Source organism: Amblyomma maculatum, chromosome 11 (assembly GCF_055883805.1).
Source record: "Amblyomma maculatum isolate TAMU_Amacu chromosome 11, ASM5588380v1, whole genome shotgun sequence".
Classification (NCBI taxonomy): domain Eukaryota; kingdom Metazoa; phylum Arthropoda; class Arachnida; order Ixodida; family Ixodidae; genus Amblyomma; species Amblyomma maculatum.
Window position 1 is genome coordinate 160420552 of NC_139354.1, and position 12027 is coordinate 160432578.

The window sequence follows — 12027 nt, forward strand, 5'->3', positions numbered from 1 at the left end:
ACGTTCTTTCCACAGCACTCATCTAGTCCCATAGAACCTGATGAAGACTCCAAAGAGGAGGATCATGTTGAGCAGAGCTCAGAATCCTTCACATCATTTAAAAGACATTTCTAGGGTAAAAATTGTTCACCTCAAAAGCTCATACGCCCCATGTCCTTGCATTACGATGGTGTGATTACCAGATCAACCATCCAGGAGAAATTGGAAAGGCGGATAGATTGGCTTAAAAGTTTAATATCTGACCTGCTACAGAAAGAGAAAAACAAAGAGGGTCGTGACTTGATTAAAATATATACAGAATCCTTCACATCATTTAAAAGACATTTCTAGGGTAAAAATTGTTCACCTCACAAGCTCATACGCCCCATGTCCTTGCATTACGATGGTGTGATTACCAGATCAACCATCCAGGAGAAATTGGAAAGGCGGATAGATTGGCTTAAAAGTTTAATATCTGACCTGCTACAGAAAGAGAAGAACAAAGAGGGTCGTGACTTGATTAAAATATATACAGAATCCTTCACATCATTTAAAAGACATTTCTAGGGTAAAAATTGTTCACCTCACAAGCTCATACGCCCCATGTCCTTGCATTACGATGGTGTGATTACCAGATCAACCATCCAGGAGAAATTGGAAAGGCGGATAGATTGGCTTAAAAGTTTAATATCTGACCTGCTACAGAAAGAGAAGAACAAAGAGGGTCATGACTTGATTAAAATATATACAGGAATAGTAACTTGCACCACAGTCACGAGTCAAGTCCTGTGTCATGCAAGAAGCAGCAGAAAGCCTGCACTGCCTGTAGAGCTTTCCATTTCTGGCCAACCGGCCAATAAGTCCTCTGAGAGAGGCCTGTTGCCAAAACACTTCAAAGAAGTAACTCGAGTTATTGTTTTGCACGCATATACTGGGACACACCACTAGTACACGCTCCAGGGTCTCCGTAATGTCACGTGTGGAACATTCTGGGCAGTCCGCCTGTCCAATTAAGTATAAATATTTGTGTGTGAAACCACATTTAGATGCAGTCTATGGAGAAAGCATGCATAATGGCATATAATTGGCAAGTGGGTATGGATCCACTAAAGCACTACCTTGTGGCCTTGAGCACAAGTAGATATAAGGAACTCAGTGATGTGTAGTGCCAAAGGCTGGTAAGGGTGTGGTGTTGAAAACTTCCAAAAATTTGTAATGCAGGCTTTGAAACTGTGAATTCACACCACTTCTAAAGTGGTTTCCCACAGATGTGGAAAGCCTCTTACCAAGGGGCCACAAGCTCAGCAGAGGTTTGTGGAGAATTATGCCCTTAAAAAAAAGATGAGTCATGTTCTGAGCGGCATCACCACAATTGTAGGCGACTGTTGCGGTGATACAGATCTGTGTATACATGGATAGAGTTGTAATATTCTCACCAGATATATGTCAGATTAAGTTGCTTGAATCTACTAATTGATATCTTGGATTTCTCCAGTATCCCGAGAACATGCAAACGCACCAAAGGTTGAGTCATTACACACAGAGGTTGGGTGGGGTGGTATGGGAAGTCGTAGCGTGATAGCATTTGTAATTAATGGCAGCGGAGTGTACGTGAAAAACTGCTGTTCAGCTGCTCATCATCAGTGGGTGGCAATGGTGTTGTGCAAGTAGTCGTAAATACACACAAAGTGGTTCGTGTGACAATTATGTAGATATTGGGCAGGCACGTGACATTCTGAAGTAACAGCACAAAACGTGGATGGGAGCACAAGACGAGAAGACGACACAATGTCTCATCGTCTTCTCGTCTTGTGCTCCCGTCCACATTTTGCGCTGTTACCTCAGGATGGAAAACCAACGAGCCCAACCTGCTATTCTGGCTAACATGCCATTGTTTGAGGCGCATTGCGGCAGCCAAGGTTTATCCCAAGCACCTGCACTTTTATGTACATGTTAAAGAGTACTGGGAGTGGTGCTCATATGGGTGTGTACCATTTTCCTGGCTCGGGCAATCAGATTGCAGGCGGGCTAGCACACACAGCCCAAAGCACATGTAGTAGAAGTTTGGACTGTCGAACCGCGAAGTCTTCAGTTCAATTCCTTTCCTTATATTTTTCAATTTGTATGAGTATCATACAGTCTGTGCTTGTATGGTTAAATTGCGAGGGTGTACATATCACCTGCGCTCCTGACCAACCTCACTCTGCATAAGTATTCAGCAAGCAGTTTTCGTTCCATCAAAAGGCTTTCACAATATTCAGCGACACAAGCAGCTACTCAGACAGCATCAGTGTAGCATTCTTGGAGCTTCGCAAATCTGTGGTTACATTGTTTACTAGCAAAACATGCACGGTATGTAGATATGTGTACTAGGACGCATAAGATGCCGTGACAATGTGGACTGCCCTTACGTCTACAGCTGCCCTTTAATCTTGTTACATTCTAGCCTGCAGTGAATTCAGCAGCAAGGTTTCACAATTAAATCATCCCAACTTTATATTTCTAGACTTGACCCCAGCACCGACAAAGTTCATTGTATTACCAGCATTTTGGTGGCATATTCAACCAGCAGGCCAATTAACTCAACGTCATGCAGGTTCTAGTGCAGATGTTTTCATGCAAACTACGGGTATCATCAACGAAGGAGGCTTTACTATACATACCTTTTCAGCACGCTGTTTTACGACTGGTTAAAGTCTGGTACATTTCAAAGTATAAGGCACATATTATTGTATGCATGTCTACAGATTGCAGATTATGCTGGCTTGCTTCTGAATGAGACTGCAAAATGCTGAAAACAGTGGCCACCTTTCAAAGCAGCTTTTGCAGAAAACGGTTTGATTTTTCTATTCCCCATGAGCCACTATTTTTCGAGGTCGTGTAAAGGTGAACGCGGCAACTAGAAAATCTAGGTTTCTCAGTGCCACAAGGACCACCACTTTGTAGTACATTTGGGCATTATATAATGTTACCAAGTGAGTGTTAGAGACATGTTGCTTTCAAAATAATTTATTGGTTGGCCGCAGGTTCATCAATGCATACAAAATTTTTAGGCTAGAAGGAAGTTGACCTAGAGCAAGACATCTTTTATTCACGCTTCTTTGCTGTCTTCCTCTCTCCTAAATATACAAATGTGTATATACAGCTTCACAATCATGATGTGTTGAGGTCAGTGCTAAATAAAAAAAAAATGCATCCGACAAAGGTATAGTTAGAGATTGAGTACACAAAATTCATTCTAAGTGAGCCTATATATGTCTTGTAGATTCCAAGGGAAGGCAAGTATAGCAGGGGGCAGCAGAAACTCAGGCAGGCAGATAAAAAGTTTGCGGGGATCAGATGGATGCAGCTGACAGAGGATCGGGTTATTTGGATAGATATGGGAGAGACATCTATACAAGCAGGTATATACACAACTGCACAATTATGATGCATTTGCAGTCAGTGCTAAAAAAAATTCCACCCATTAAAGGTATAGGTGGGGAGTGAGCACACAAAATTCATTCTAAGTGAGCCTATATATGTCTTGTAGATTCCAGGGGAAGGCAAGCGTAGCAGGGGGCGGCAGAAATTCGGGCAGACAGATGAGATTAGGAAGTCTGCGGGGATCATATGGATGCAGCTGATGTATCTGCGGTCAGTTCCAAAAGAAGAAAAATTCTACCCGTCAAAGGTAAAGGAAGGGAGTGAGTACACAAAATTCATTCTAAGTGAGCCTATATATGTCTTTTAGATTCCAAGGGAAGGCAAGTTTAGCAGGGAGCGGCAGAAACTCGGGCAAGCAGATGAAATTAGGAAGTTTGCGAGAATCATGCACCTGGCACAGGATCGGGTTATTCGGATGGATATGGGAGAAGCATTTGCCCAGCAGTGGGTGCAGTCAGGCTAGTGATATCAACAAGACTAACAAATGGATGAGTTGGTACTGATTCATCTTAAAACCAGCCAGAAGACGAAACACGTGAGAGGAGCACAAGACAAAGTTTGACTAACAACTGAAATGTTGCTGAAGGAAAGAGGCAAAAGAAGATTCGCACAGAAATGCACGTGCACGAAAAACCCCCAAAGCAGTGAAAGCGTGGAAAGCAGAAAGGGTCTAAAAAATCAAAATCTATAAAAAGCAAATTCCTTATGGTCAAGAACCACTCGTTACAAAAGGGAAGCCACAGATCCAAGTCCAAAGGCACACTATACTGCAAAGGCTAAGGACGTATGTGTGGCTAAGAAATCGGTCAACAGTCTTTTGGGGCCTTTTTTACATGTGCATCTCTGTGCAAGTCTTCTTTTGCCTCTATCCTTTAGTAAAATTCCAGTTATTAGTCCAGCTGTCCTGCAATTCTCTCTTCTCATATTTTCCGGCTTGTTTCAGAATGAATAAGGTGATGACTCTACAAACCTTGCACAAACTGGAAACCAGTGTAACTGTCAGATGGAAACCTTTCTCTTATTTGGCTTGCATTACAAATAGGGAGGACTTTACTGTGATGTCTGCCGAGGCATCCCCAAAGCCAGTGCGCAAGCTGGCTGTAGCAGATGTAGTGGTGCCTCCTGTTGACAAGAGAAAAAGCAATATTCACTTTTCAGCATAGCAAAATGAAAATATGATTTAGGTCTTTTACAAATTTGAAAGTTATTCATGCATCTGTACAATTAATTCCCGTCTAACAGAAGCTGTACAGTGTAACTTTCACTGTCAATTTATTCTCCCTGGAAGTATGGCAAACTTTGAATTCTGCTGCAGGTGATTGAGAGAGAATGAGACCCACCCAATATTAGAACTCCAGTGCAATCACAATTTGCTACTGCAGCAAAATAATGCCTGAAGGCAATGCAGCTTTTGACTGACAAAACCTGGTAGTCGTCTTACACCCTCTATACTAGTGTTGTGGCCGATGTCAATGTCCACGCTGATATCATCCGCATAGCACGAAGATGTTAAGTATGCGACTTATGCATTAAGCAGCTCTGTGCATGGAGTCATTCTATTCGAAGGAGCCATAAACTACAAGTGCACTTCTGTCAACAGCTCTCAGTTGTTTTCCCACAACACGGCACGTGCCAAACTTTCTGCAAGTGCCGCAAAACTACTCTATAACTTCATTTGCTAACTGTAAAATTTCCAACACTTACTCAAACTGTGGAAGTTTCGGTGTACTGGCCTTTGGGAGAACGTCTTTCTTTTTTTTTTTTTTTTGGTTGTTACATTTCAGCACATGTAAAATGTCAGTGTCAAAGCATTTTGGAGAGGTTTACTGTGTGCAGGTGTTGATGATGGTATCAGTGAAGTCAATTTTTTTAATTATATTTGCACACTATACAACACTCACCTAATGCAAGTGGGTAAAAAAAAAACTAGCAAATAAAACTTTGAGTGCTGGTATGGTGATTGTTCTGGCAGCAAGTGGGGACAGGCTATAACAAGAGTTGTCGGGCTAGTTAGTGATCGTCTGCAGAAGCCAGTCCTGCTCTGTGTGTTTTTCTTTTCTGTGTCGTTTTTTAGTGCATTTTCCCACGGCTTCCGCAGGAGACAGGCTACTTCACTGCATGCAATTTCACTTAGCACAGAGTCCTCCGAAATGAGATTGCTTTTGTACTTATTTACTGCATTTCTTGTGGCATTCCTTATGTATTTATGTTTTGAAGTGCTGCACTTGCTGAAGGTCATACCTGGCTAATAAAACAAGCAAATGTGTCCGGACAGCGTCCCCCCCCCCTCGTTACTTCACATCAATGTGTATGCCCTTTCCATTTAGCAAGTTCACACTATCAGATGATGCGTGTTTTCTCATTTACTCGTGCATGGAATTAAGCAAACCAGTAATTTGCATGGTGAAACGTCGTGCTCATGCGCTTCTACGAAAACAAAAATATGAAAACCAGCGATGTGTTCGCGCTAACGTGGCGCAATATCAACACTGTAGACAGTGTAGATGATCGCAGGTAAGTAACGTTAAAGGGGAAGCTTTATTTTATTAACACTGCCTTCCGCAATAGATTTCATTACAGCATTTCTTGCTCGAGAAAATGAAAAACAGGTGCCGCTTGTTCAAGTTATGTCGCCTTTCGCTCAAGGTTCTTACCTTGTGTTCTCGACTAGCAGTCCATGATCAAGAAGCATTTGGAGTAAATGCGGATGATCTGTAACACCCAGACGGCTGCTTCAACTACGTAGTCGCCGCCGGGATCTCGCCAGATGCTCTCAAGAGCAGTCGGCATCGGCACGCACCGCCCGCAGCTGCACCTGTTCGAAAGCTTCGGTTAGCGATTGCGCACTCTCGCAACGGTCAAACGTAGGCTAGGCTGCAAGACTCGGACATACATACCAATGCGTAGTTCCGAAACGGCTGGGATCGGGAGGCTGATGGTCGGGGCTTCTGCAAGCCAGAGTTGTGCCGCGGTTACCGCGGCCTCTCGACACAAGTGTTACTGTACCGGTCGCTCGCAGGATCCATCTTCGCCGACCTGGCACCCGAAAAGTTGCGTCGGCGTAAGGCTCAAAGCCCACGATGTAACCATGTTTTAACAGTAGCGACTATATTCTAGTTCACTATAGCAGCACAGCGACGCTGGAACCCACGGAGGAACCTAGGCGTCGGCCATATTAAAAAACCCTGTGCGAACGTAGAGTAGGGCACAATTAGAACCTCTAAAATACACCGAGCTTCATTTTTCATTTCATTTATTCATACTGTCAGCCCTGGGCGGGCTATTACAGGAGTGGATATCAAACTTGAAACAGAACAAGAACACATCAAACAAACACTGAGATCAACACTAAATTTCATACATAATTGTGTTTGCCACTTGAAAAAAAAACAAAAACATTGTCATAGAAATCAAGCAGTACATAAAACATTATGCAGTTTATCTAAAAATTCGCTAAGTGATTGTGACGTGACAACGGAGTTTGGTAACATATTCCATTCCTTAATGGCTCTCGGGAAAAAACTAAATTTAAAGCAATCATTTCTGACAGGCGGCATTGGGATGTACAAACTGTGACGATGGCGTGATGTTTCCCCTGTTTTAATTTCAAAGTATTTTGTTTGATCGATTTTCAAGTAGTGGTTAGCGATCTGGAAAAGAAACTTGAGTCTGTCACATTTGGTTCTAATGTCAAGTGTTTGCAAATCAGCAGATTTACACAAAGAAGTTGGAGAATCAGAATAACGATACCTATTAAATATAACGAAGTGTCTAAAGGTACGTCCGACGGATCCATTCGATTCTCGTAAAGATACGGCGGACGTCGATATACAGGCTCATGGCTATATGCACGTCGAACGCGGCCCCATTCCGCTTGCTACGCGTGAATGGATCTCATCCTCTATGATATCAGCTAGCCGCGACTCTCGATGAGGTGCTACGAAGAGTGTATCCGTTCTAACATAGATCACGGTCTTCACTTAGGGTTGTGTACGGCAAACATCGCTGTCAAGCACATAGCTGCAGGCGATATGCTACGTACTGCACCAGCTCCACCAGCTGGCATCGAGATACGCACATTCACGAGCAGCTTTCGCTTCGCACTAAACTATCACCTCGATCTGCCCGTAATGCGAGCGAGCTATTCCTAGCATTTACGCTGTCTTAGGTCCAGCATCGACCTCTGAAGATCTAGCGCCGGCACAACACACACACACCTCGTCGTGCAGCTGAACATTCGGCAGTCCAAAGTATGTATGTGAAATGGCATTATGCTCGTTCCTCACATGCAGACCGAGGAAACAGGATGTTTTTAGCTAAATTCTTCGTTTAAATTCTACCTCAGAGCCGTGGCAGAAGACATGCCGAATCTACTAGAGGCCTGCACATCGACTCGTCGAGGCGAAGACCTACTGCACCGCACCGCAAGAGTGCACAACCGGAAAGCCGGAAGCGTGAATGATCCGAATTCCCTGTGAACAGCAATGTTCTTTGGTATATAGGGGATTACTTGACTAAAGTGCTTAGGCTGCATCTTTTTCTTGTCGTTGAAGTTTGTGTACATGTAGTTTAAACCCCCGCATGCTCGAGGTTAGCGTGACCCGACTGAACGGCCGCGCAGCTTTGAAACGATCGGGATCGATATGCATGCATCGCCGGGCTTAGGTACGCGGTAGAAAATGTGCGCTGCACATTTCGTTGAAGAAGCTGACTCTTGGAATTTTGCAGAGTGTGCCATGCAAGCGATCGTTGCTACAACCACGCATCCATGTTCCCACGGCTGGCCTACCCCGAGGCGCATAAATGTTCAACCGTGGACGTATCAATGATCGAAGAGAGGACAGATTTTCACAATATTGGGCGCGAAATCGATAGCTACCAGTGCTCAGTGTTAAAGAAATTCTGCCTTGATCATGCGCAATTCAGTGTTTCAGGTGTGGTCAGTAGCTATATAAGTTTGAACAGTTCGCCTTTCAAGTCAGCGGCGCCAGCGATGGATCGGCGGAGCGATTTTCCACGCTACACCGCTGTCTTGCTAGAAAGCCTATCTAGGCGGCGTTTGACATTCACCTGCTTTTTGTTGGCCCCGTAATTGAAAGCAACGCCTTCAGAAACGCGTTAAATGTTCAAAAATGTATTCTCTTCAACAGTTTCACTCCAGGCTGTCAAAGCAGGCGGACGTTGATAAAACAGTTGAGCACTCCAGTCTTTAGAAATCTGTACAATCACCTTCAGTTTGTAAAATTATTGGAATAGGTCACTTTCCGATCGCTGGGACATAGACCCTCATGACAGCGCTGTCACGTGAATAAGGACCACACTAGGCCGAAAGCTTGTCTCATATAACATAGCTAACCAAGGTATACCTTACAGCATTGTGTTGATTTTTATGGTGCCTAAGCGACTAATGCTGCCATGCACCAAGAACAAGGTTTAATGTATTTATTTTGTGTGTAATGACTAAAAAAGTTCTTTAGGATGTAGCTCTTTTAGGAACATTTTAGGAAACCAAAAATGCAGGAAATTTGCACGTCTCTCCTAGGATCATGCTGGGATGGAAATGGATCTGTTGGAAATTGTACAAAATGTTTCCTCTTTTCTCGACTCTGGCGCATGTGTAAGATATGGTTTATTGTTAGTTCATCTCCACACTCCTTGCATATTGGTTTGTCCTCTTTCATAAGTATGAAGCTGTGTGTGAGGTGTGGGTATGTGTTTTGTGAAGATGACCTAAAATGGCTTCCATGTTGCGTTTTTGATTACTGCATGATTTCCATTCCTTAATGACAGGTTTGACAAGTGTAGTTTGTAGTTTATTTCAATGTTTCAAAAATCCTGCCATTTCACTCTCACTTTTCTTTGTACAAGCTTCTTGGTATCTTCATGCAGCATATTCACCCTCTAATTTAGCATTGCGTCAAGGTAACCTGGTTATTTCTTTTCATCACCTTTCAAGACTACTGCCCCGATTTCATAAAGTTTCTGACGACAGGAACTCCTTGGAAGTCATAGAAATAAATGAGATCCACAATATGAGCTATCTAGGGTATGCATATACATGTCCATCGCTCAGTGGAATGGCGTCAGTACGCTGTTAGAACAGGTCTTGAGATAACAACCATTGTCTGAGGTGGTCCTTTAATGGGCATTGAAATGCTATGTAACTACAGGTACTGATAGAACTCTTGATCATGTTATGTGATGATGCGATCCTTGCATGAATATAGGTATGCTATGTAACTACAGGTACTGATAGAACTCTTGATCATGTTATGTGATGATGCGATCCTTGCATGAATATAGGTATACATTTCAGAATCTTCAGTGCACCACTTGACCATTTGCCACCAGTTTGTGTGAAAATGTATTTTTCATGCATGTTAACCAGTGTTTAACAGATGACCCCTGTGCACAAGCCAAAAGTGCCACGAGCCAAATGTCACGAGGCCACACGACATGGCAGGAGCTGTTAAGCCAAGCTTACAAAGTTATATTTGAAATATTTCAGCTTCAACGTTTCAGCTCCAATTAAGAAAGGTTGAGGCTTACAGAGGTCTATGCTAGGTTGTCTATCACCTAACAGGGCAGCCTACGACCATATGCTAATGAGTATATCTGAGATAACAGAGACATGAATTAAGGAATTAGTAGTAATGTTTGTAGCAAAGGGCATGTAAATTAACGAGAATCCACAGTGGGATCTGCAGACAAGAACCATTAACGCTGGCACACCATACCCTTACAGGTGGAGATTAGGAGTCTCCCTAATTTTTTGTCTGCTCAAAGCTTGTCATTTCCTTCGTTCTTCCAGATGAGGAAGATGTGAAAATGATAGCATCTAAAATGCCAGAGACCGTCGTTAACAAGGATGCTGATCCCAACAGCGTAAAAACGAATTTCAGAAAAGATGGGTGACTAGTAATGCTGGCAACAGTTGAAACTAAGTGGAAAGGCATGAAATTGAAATGCAACATATGCAGAGATATGTTGCGAGACGACCAGTCTGTGGTGTGCGACATCTGTCTCCGTTAGTTCCATCAAGTGATTGGCCAAAGCAGATGGGGCTGGTGGTTTTGTGATAAGCGCAGTGTAGTAGCATAGATGCAACCTTGCCCATTAATAATTCGAGTGGAGTAAGTGCATTGTTTTGTTTTGTTCATGGTTTCCATGAAAACATTATGAGAAATTTTTTCCTAGAGAATGTTTGCTGAAATGTGAATATAATGTGCAATAAAACTAGTGTTTTCTTGCTGTTTACTTTTCCTTGTATACATTAGTTCTGTGAAGAAAACCACAGGCTAGAAAGAAATGTAATGGCATGCATTTTGATACTTGGCCCCGTTGTGCTGGCTCAGTAGTTAGAGTGCTTGGCTGCTGAACCCAAAGATGCAGATTTGGTTCCAGCCACAGCAGAGACATTTTAATAGAGGCGAAACAATAGGCCGTCATGCACCGTGCGGTGTCAGTGCATGTAAAAGAACCCCAGATGGTCGAAATCATACCGGAGCCCTCAACTATTGTGTTCCTCATAGCCGTAGTTATTTTGGGATGCTAAACCAGATATATATCACATCATACTCTGAGTAAGATGCTATTCATGGTCAGTTAATCATACACTAAATGATCAATTTTTTTTCTGCATGGTACAGCAGCTGTTGTACAATTTTACTTTAGCCTTCATGAAGAATATCACACTGGCTCCACATGGCCTTCTGTTGACCCTTGATATGCGTCACAATCACACACCCGAGTATGTATTTGTCTAAAGGCACCTATGCATGCAAGGAGGGGACCGTTACTTTCCACTTGTCAGAACTGAAATGCATGATCCACGTCATTTCTGTAATTCAACTGCTTGCTATTTGAACTGTCCAGCATTGATGCAAGTTTCAAAGAACTTCAATTAGCAAATTAATCTAAGCAGCAAACCATGCCAAGAACTGCTTCGGTTTCATCTTTAGCAACTGTTTGGGAACTAAAATTAGCCAAATGTTGCAAAACATAGATGAGAGGTTACAAAATCTAAAAAACAATGCAGCCTACCTGTGGCATGTAGGGTTTCACATCCTAAAGTGACATATGTAGCTATGAAGAATACCGTAGTGGTGAGCTCCAGACTAATTTGACTGCCTGGGCTTTGTACTTTGAATTGACATCTTGCAGAAAACAGAAGCATTTGCATTTCACCTGCACCAAAGTGCGACTGCCATCACTGGTATTAAACATCACGACCTTGGGGCAAGTAGCCTAACGTGCCACTAAGATGTCGCAGCGTGTACGTACATGCTATACATGTCAACCTTTCTAGCATTAAAGCTGTCACATGCATGGCAGATATTCATGTTCAGCTTTGGACTGACAAGTTTAAAAGTGTACTATTTGTGTTTGTCTAGCATGAAAAACAAAGGAAACTAAGGAAAAACGAAAAAAAAATGAACATAATATGTTGAAAAAGCATTAGTCATTAACACATAAAGCATATTCGTTCCTTTATTAATGATAAAGTGGCCTTCAACAATAGTACAAAGCCTGAACATTTAGAAAGGTGCTGTGCCAGGCAGCTATTTTCACCATTTCACCTGTAGTAATACGCATCCCGGCGGTGTGGGCTGGGCACTTATT

At 42.8% G+C, this 12027-nt stretch overlaps 2 long non-coding RNA genes across 2 annotated transcripts; one reads left to right on the forward strand and one right to left on the reverse strand.

Annotated features, from left to right (window-relative positions):
- Positions 1-2977: 2977 nt before the first annotated feature.
- LOC146175287 (uncharacterized) lies at positions 2978-6575 on the reverse strand. The gene is made up of 4 exons (XR_014702183.1): positions 6303-6575; positions 6060-6220; positions 4376-4527; positions 2978-3154 (listed from the first exon to the last, which is right to left on the reverse strand). It is a non-coding gene; the product is annotated as an uncharacterized LOC146175287 (long non-coding RNA).
- Positions 6576-7170: 595 nt separating this feature from the next.
- Positions 7171-10662, forward strand: LOC146175288 (uncharacterized). Its single transcript, XR_014702184.1, has 2 exons — positions 7171-7655; positions 7751-10662. It is a non-coding gene; the product is annotated as an uncharacterized LOC146175288 (long non-coding RNA).
- The last annotated feature ends 1365 nt before the right edge of the window (positions 10663-12027 follow it).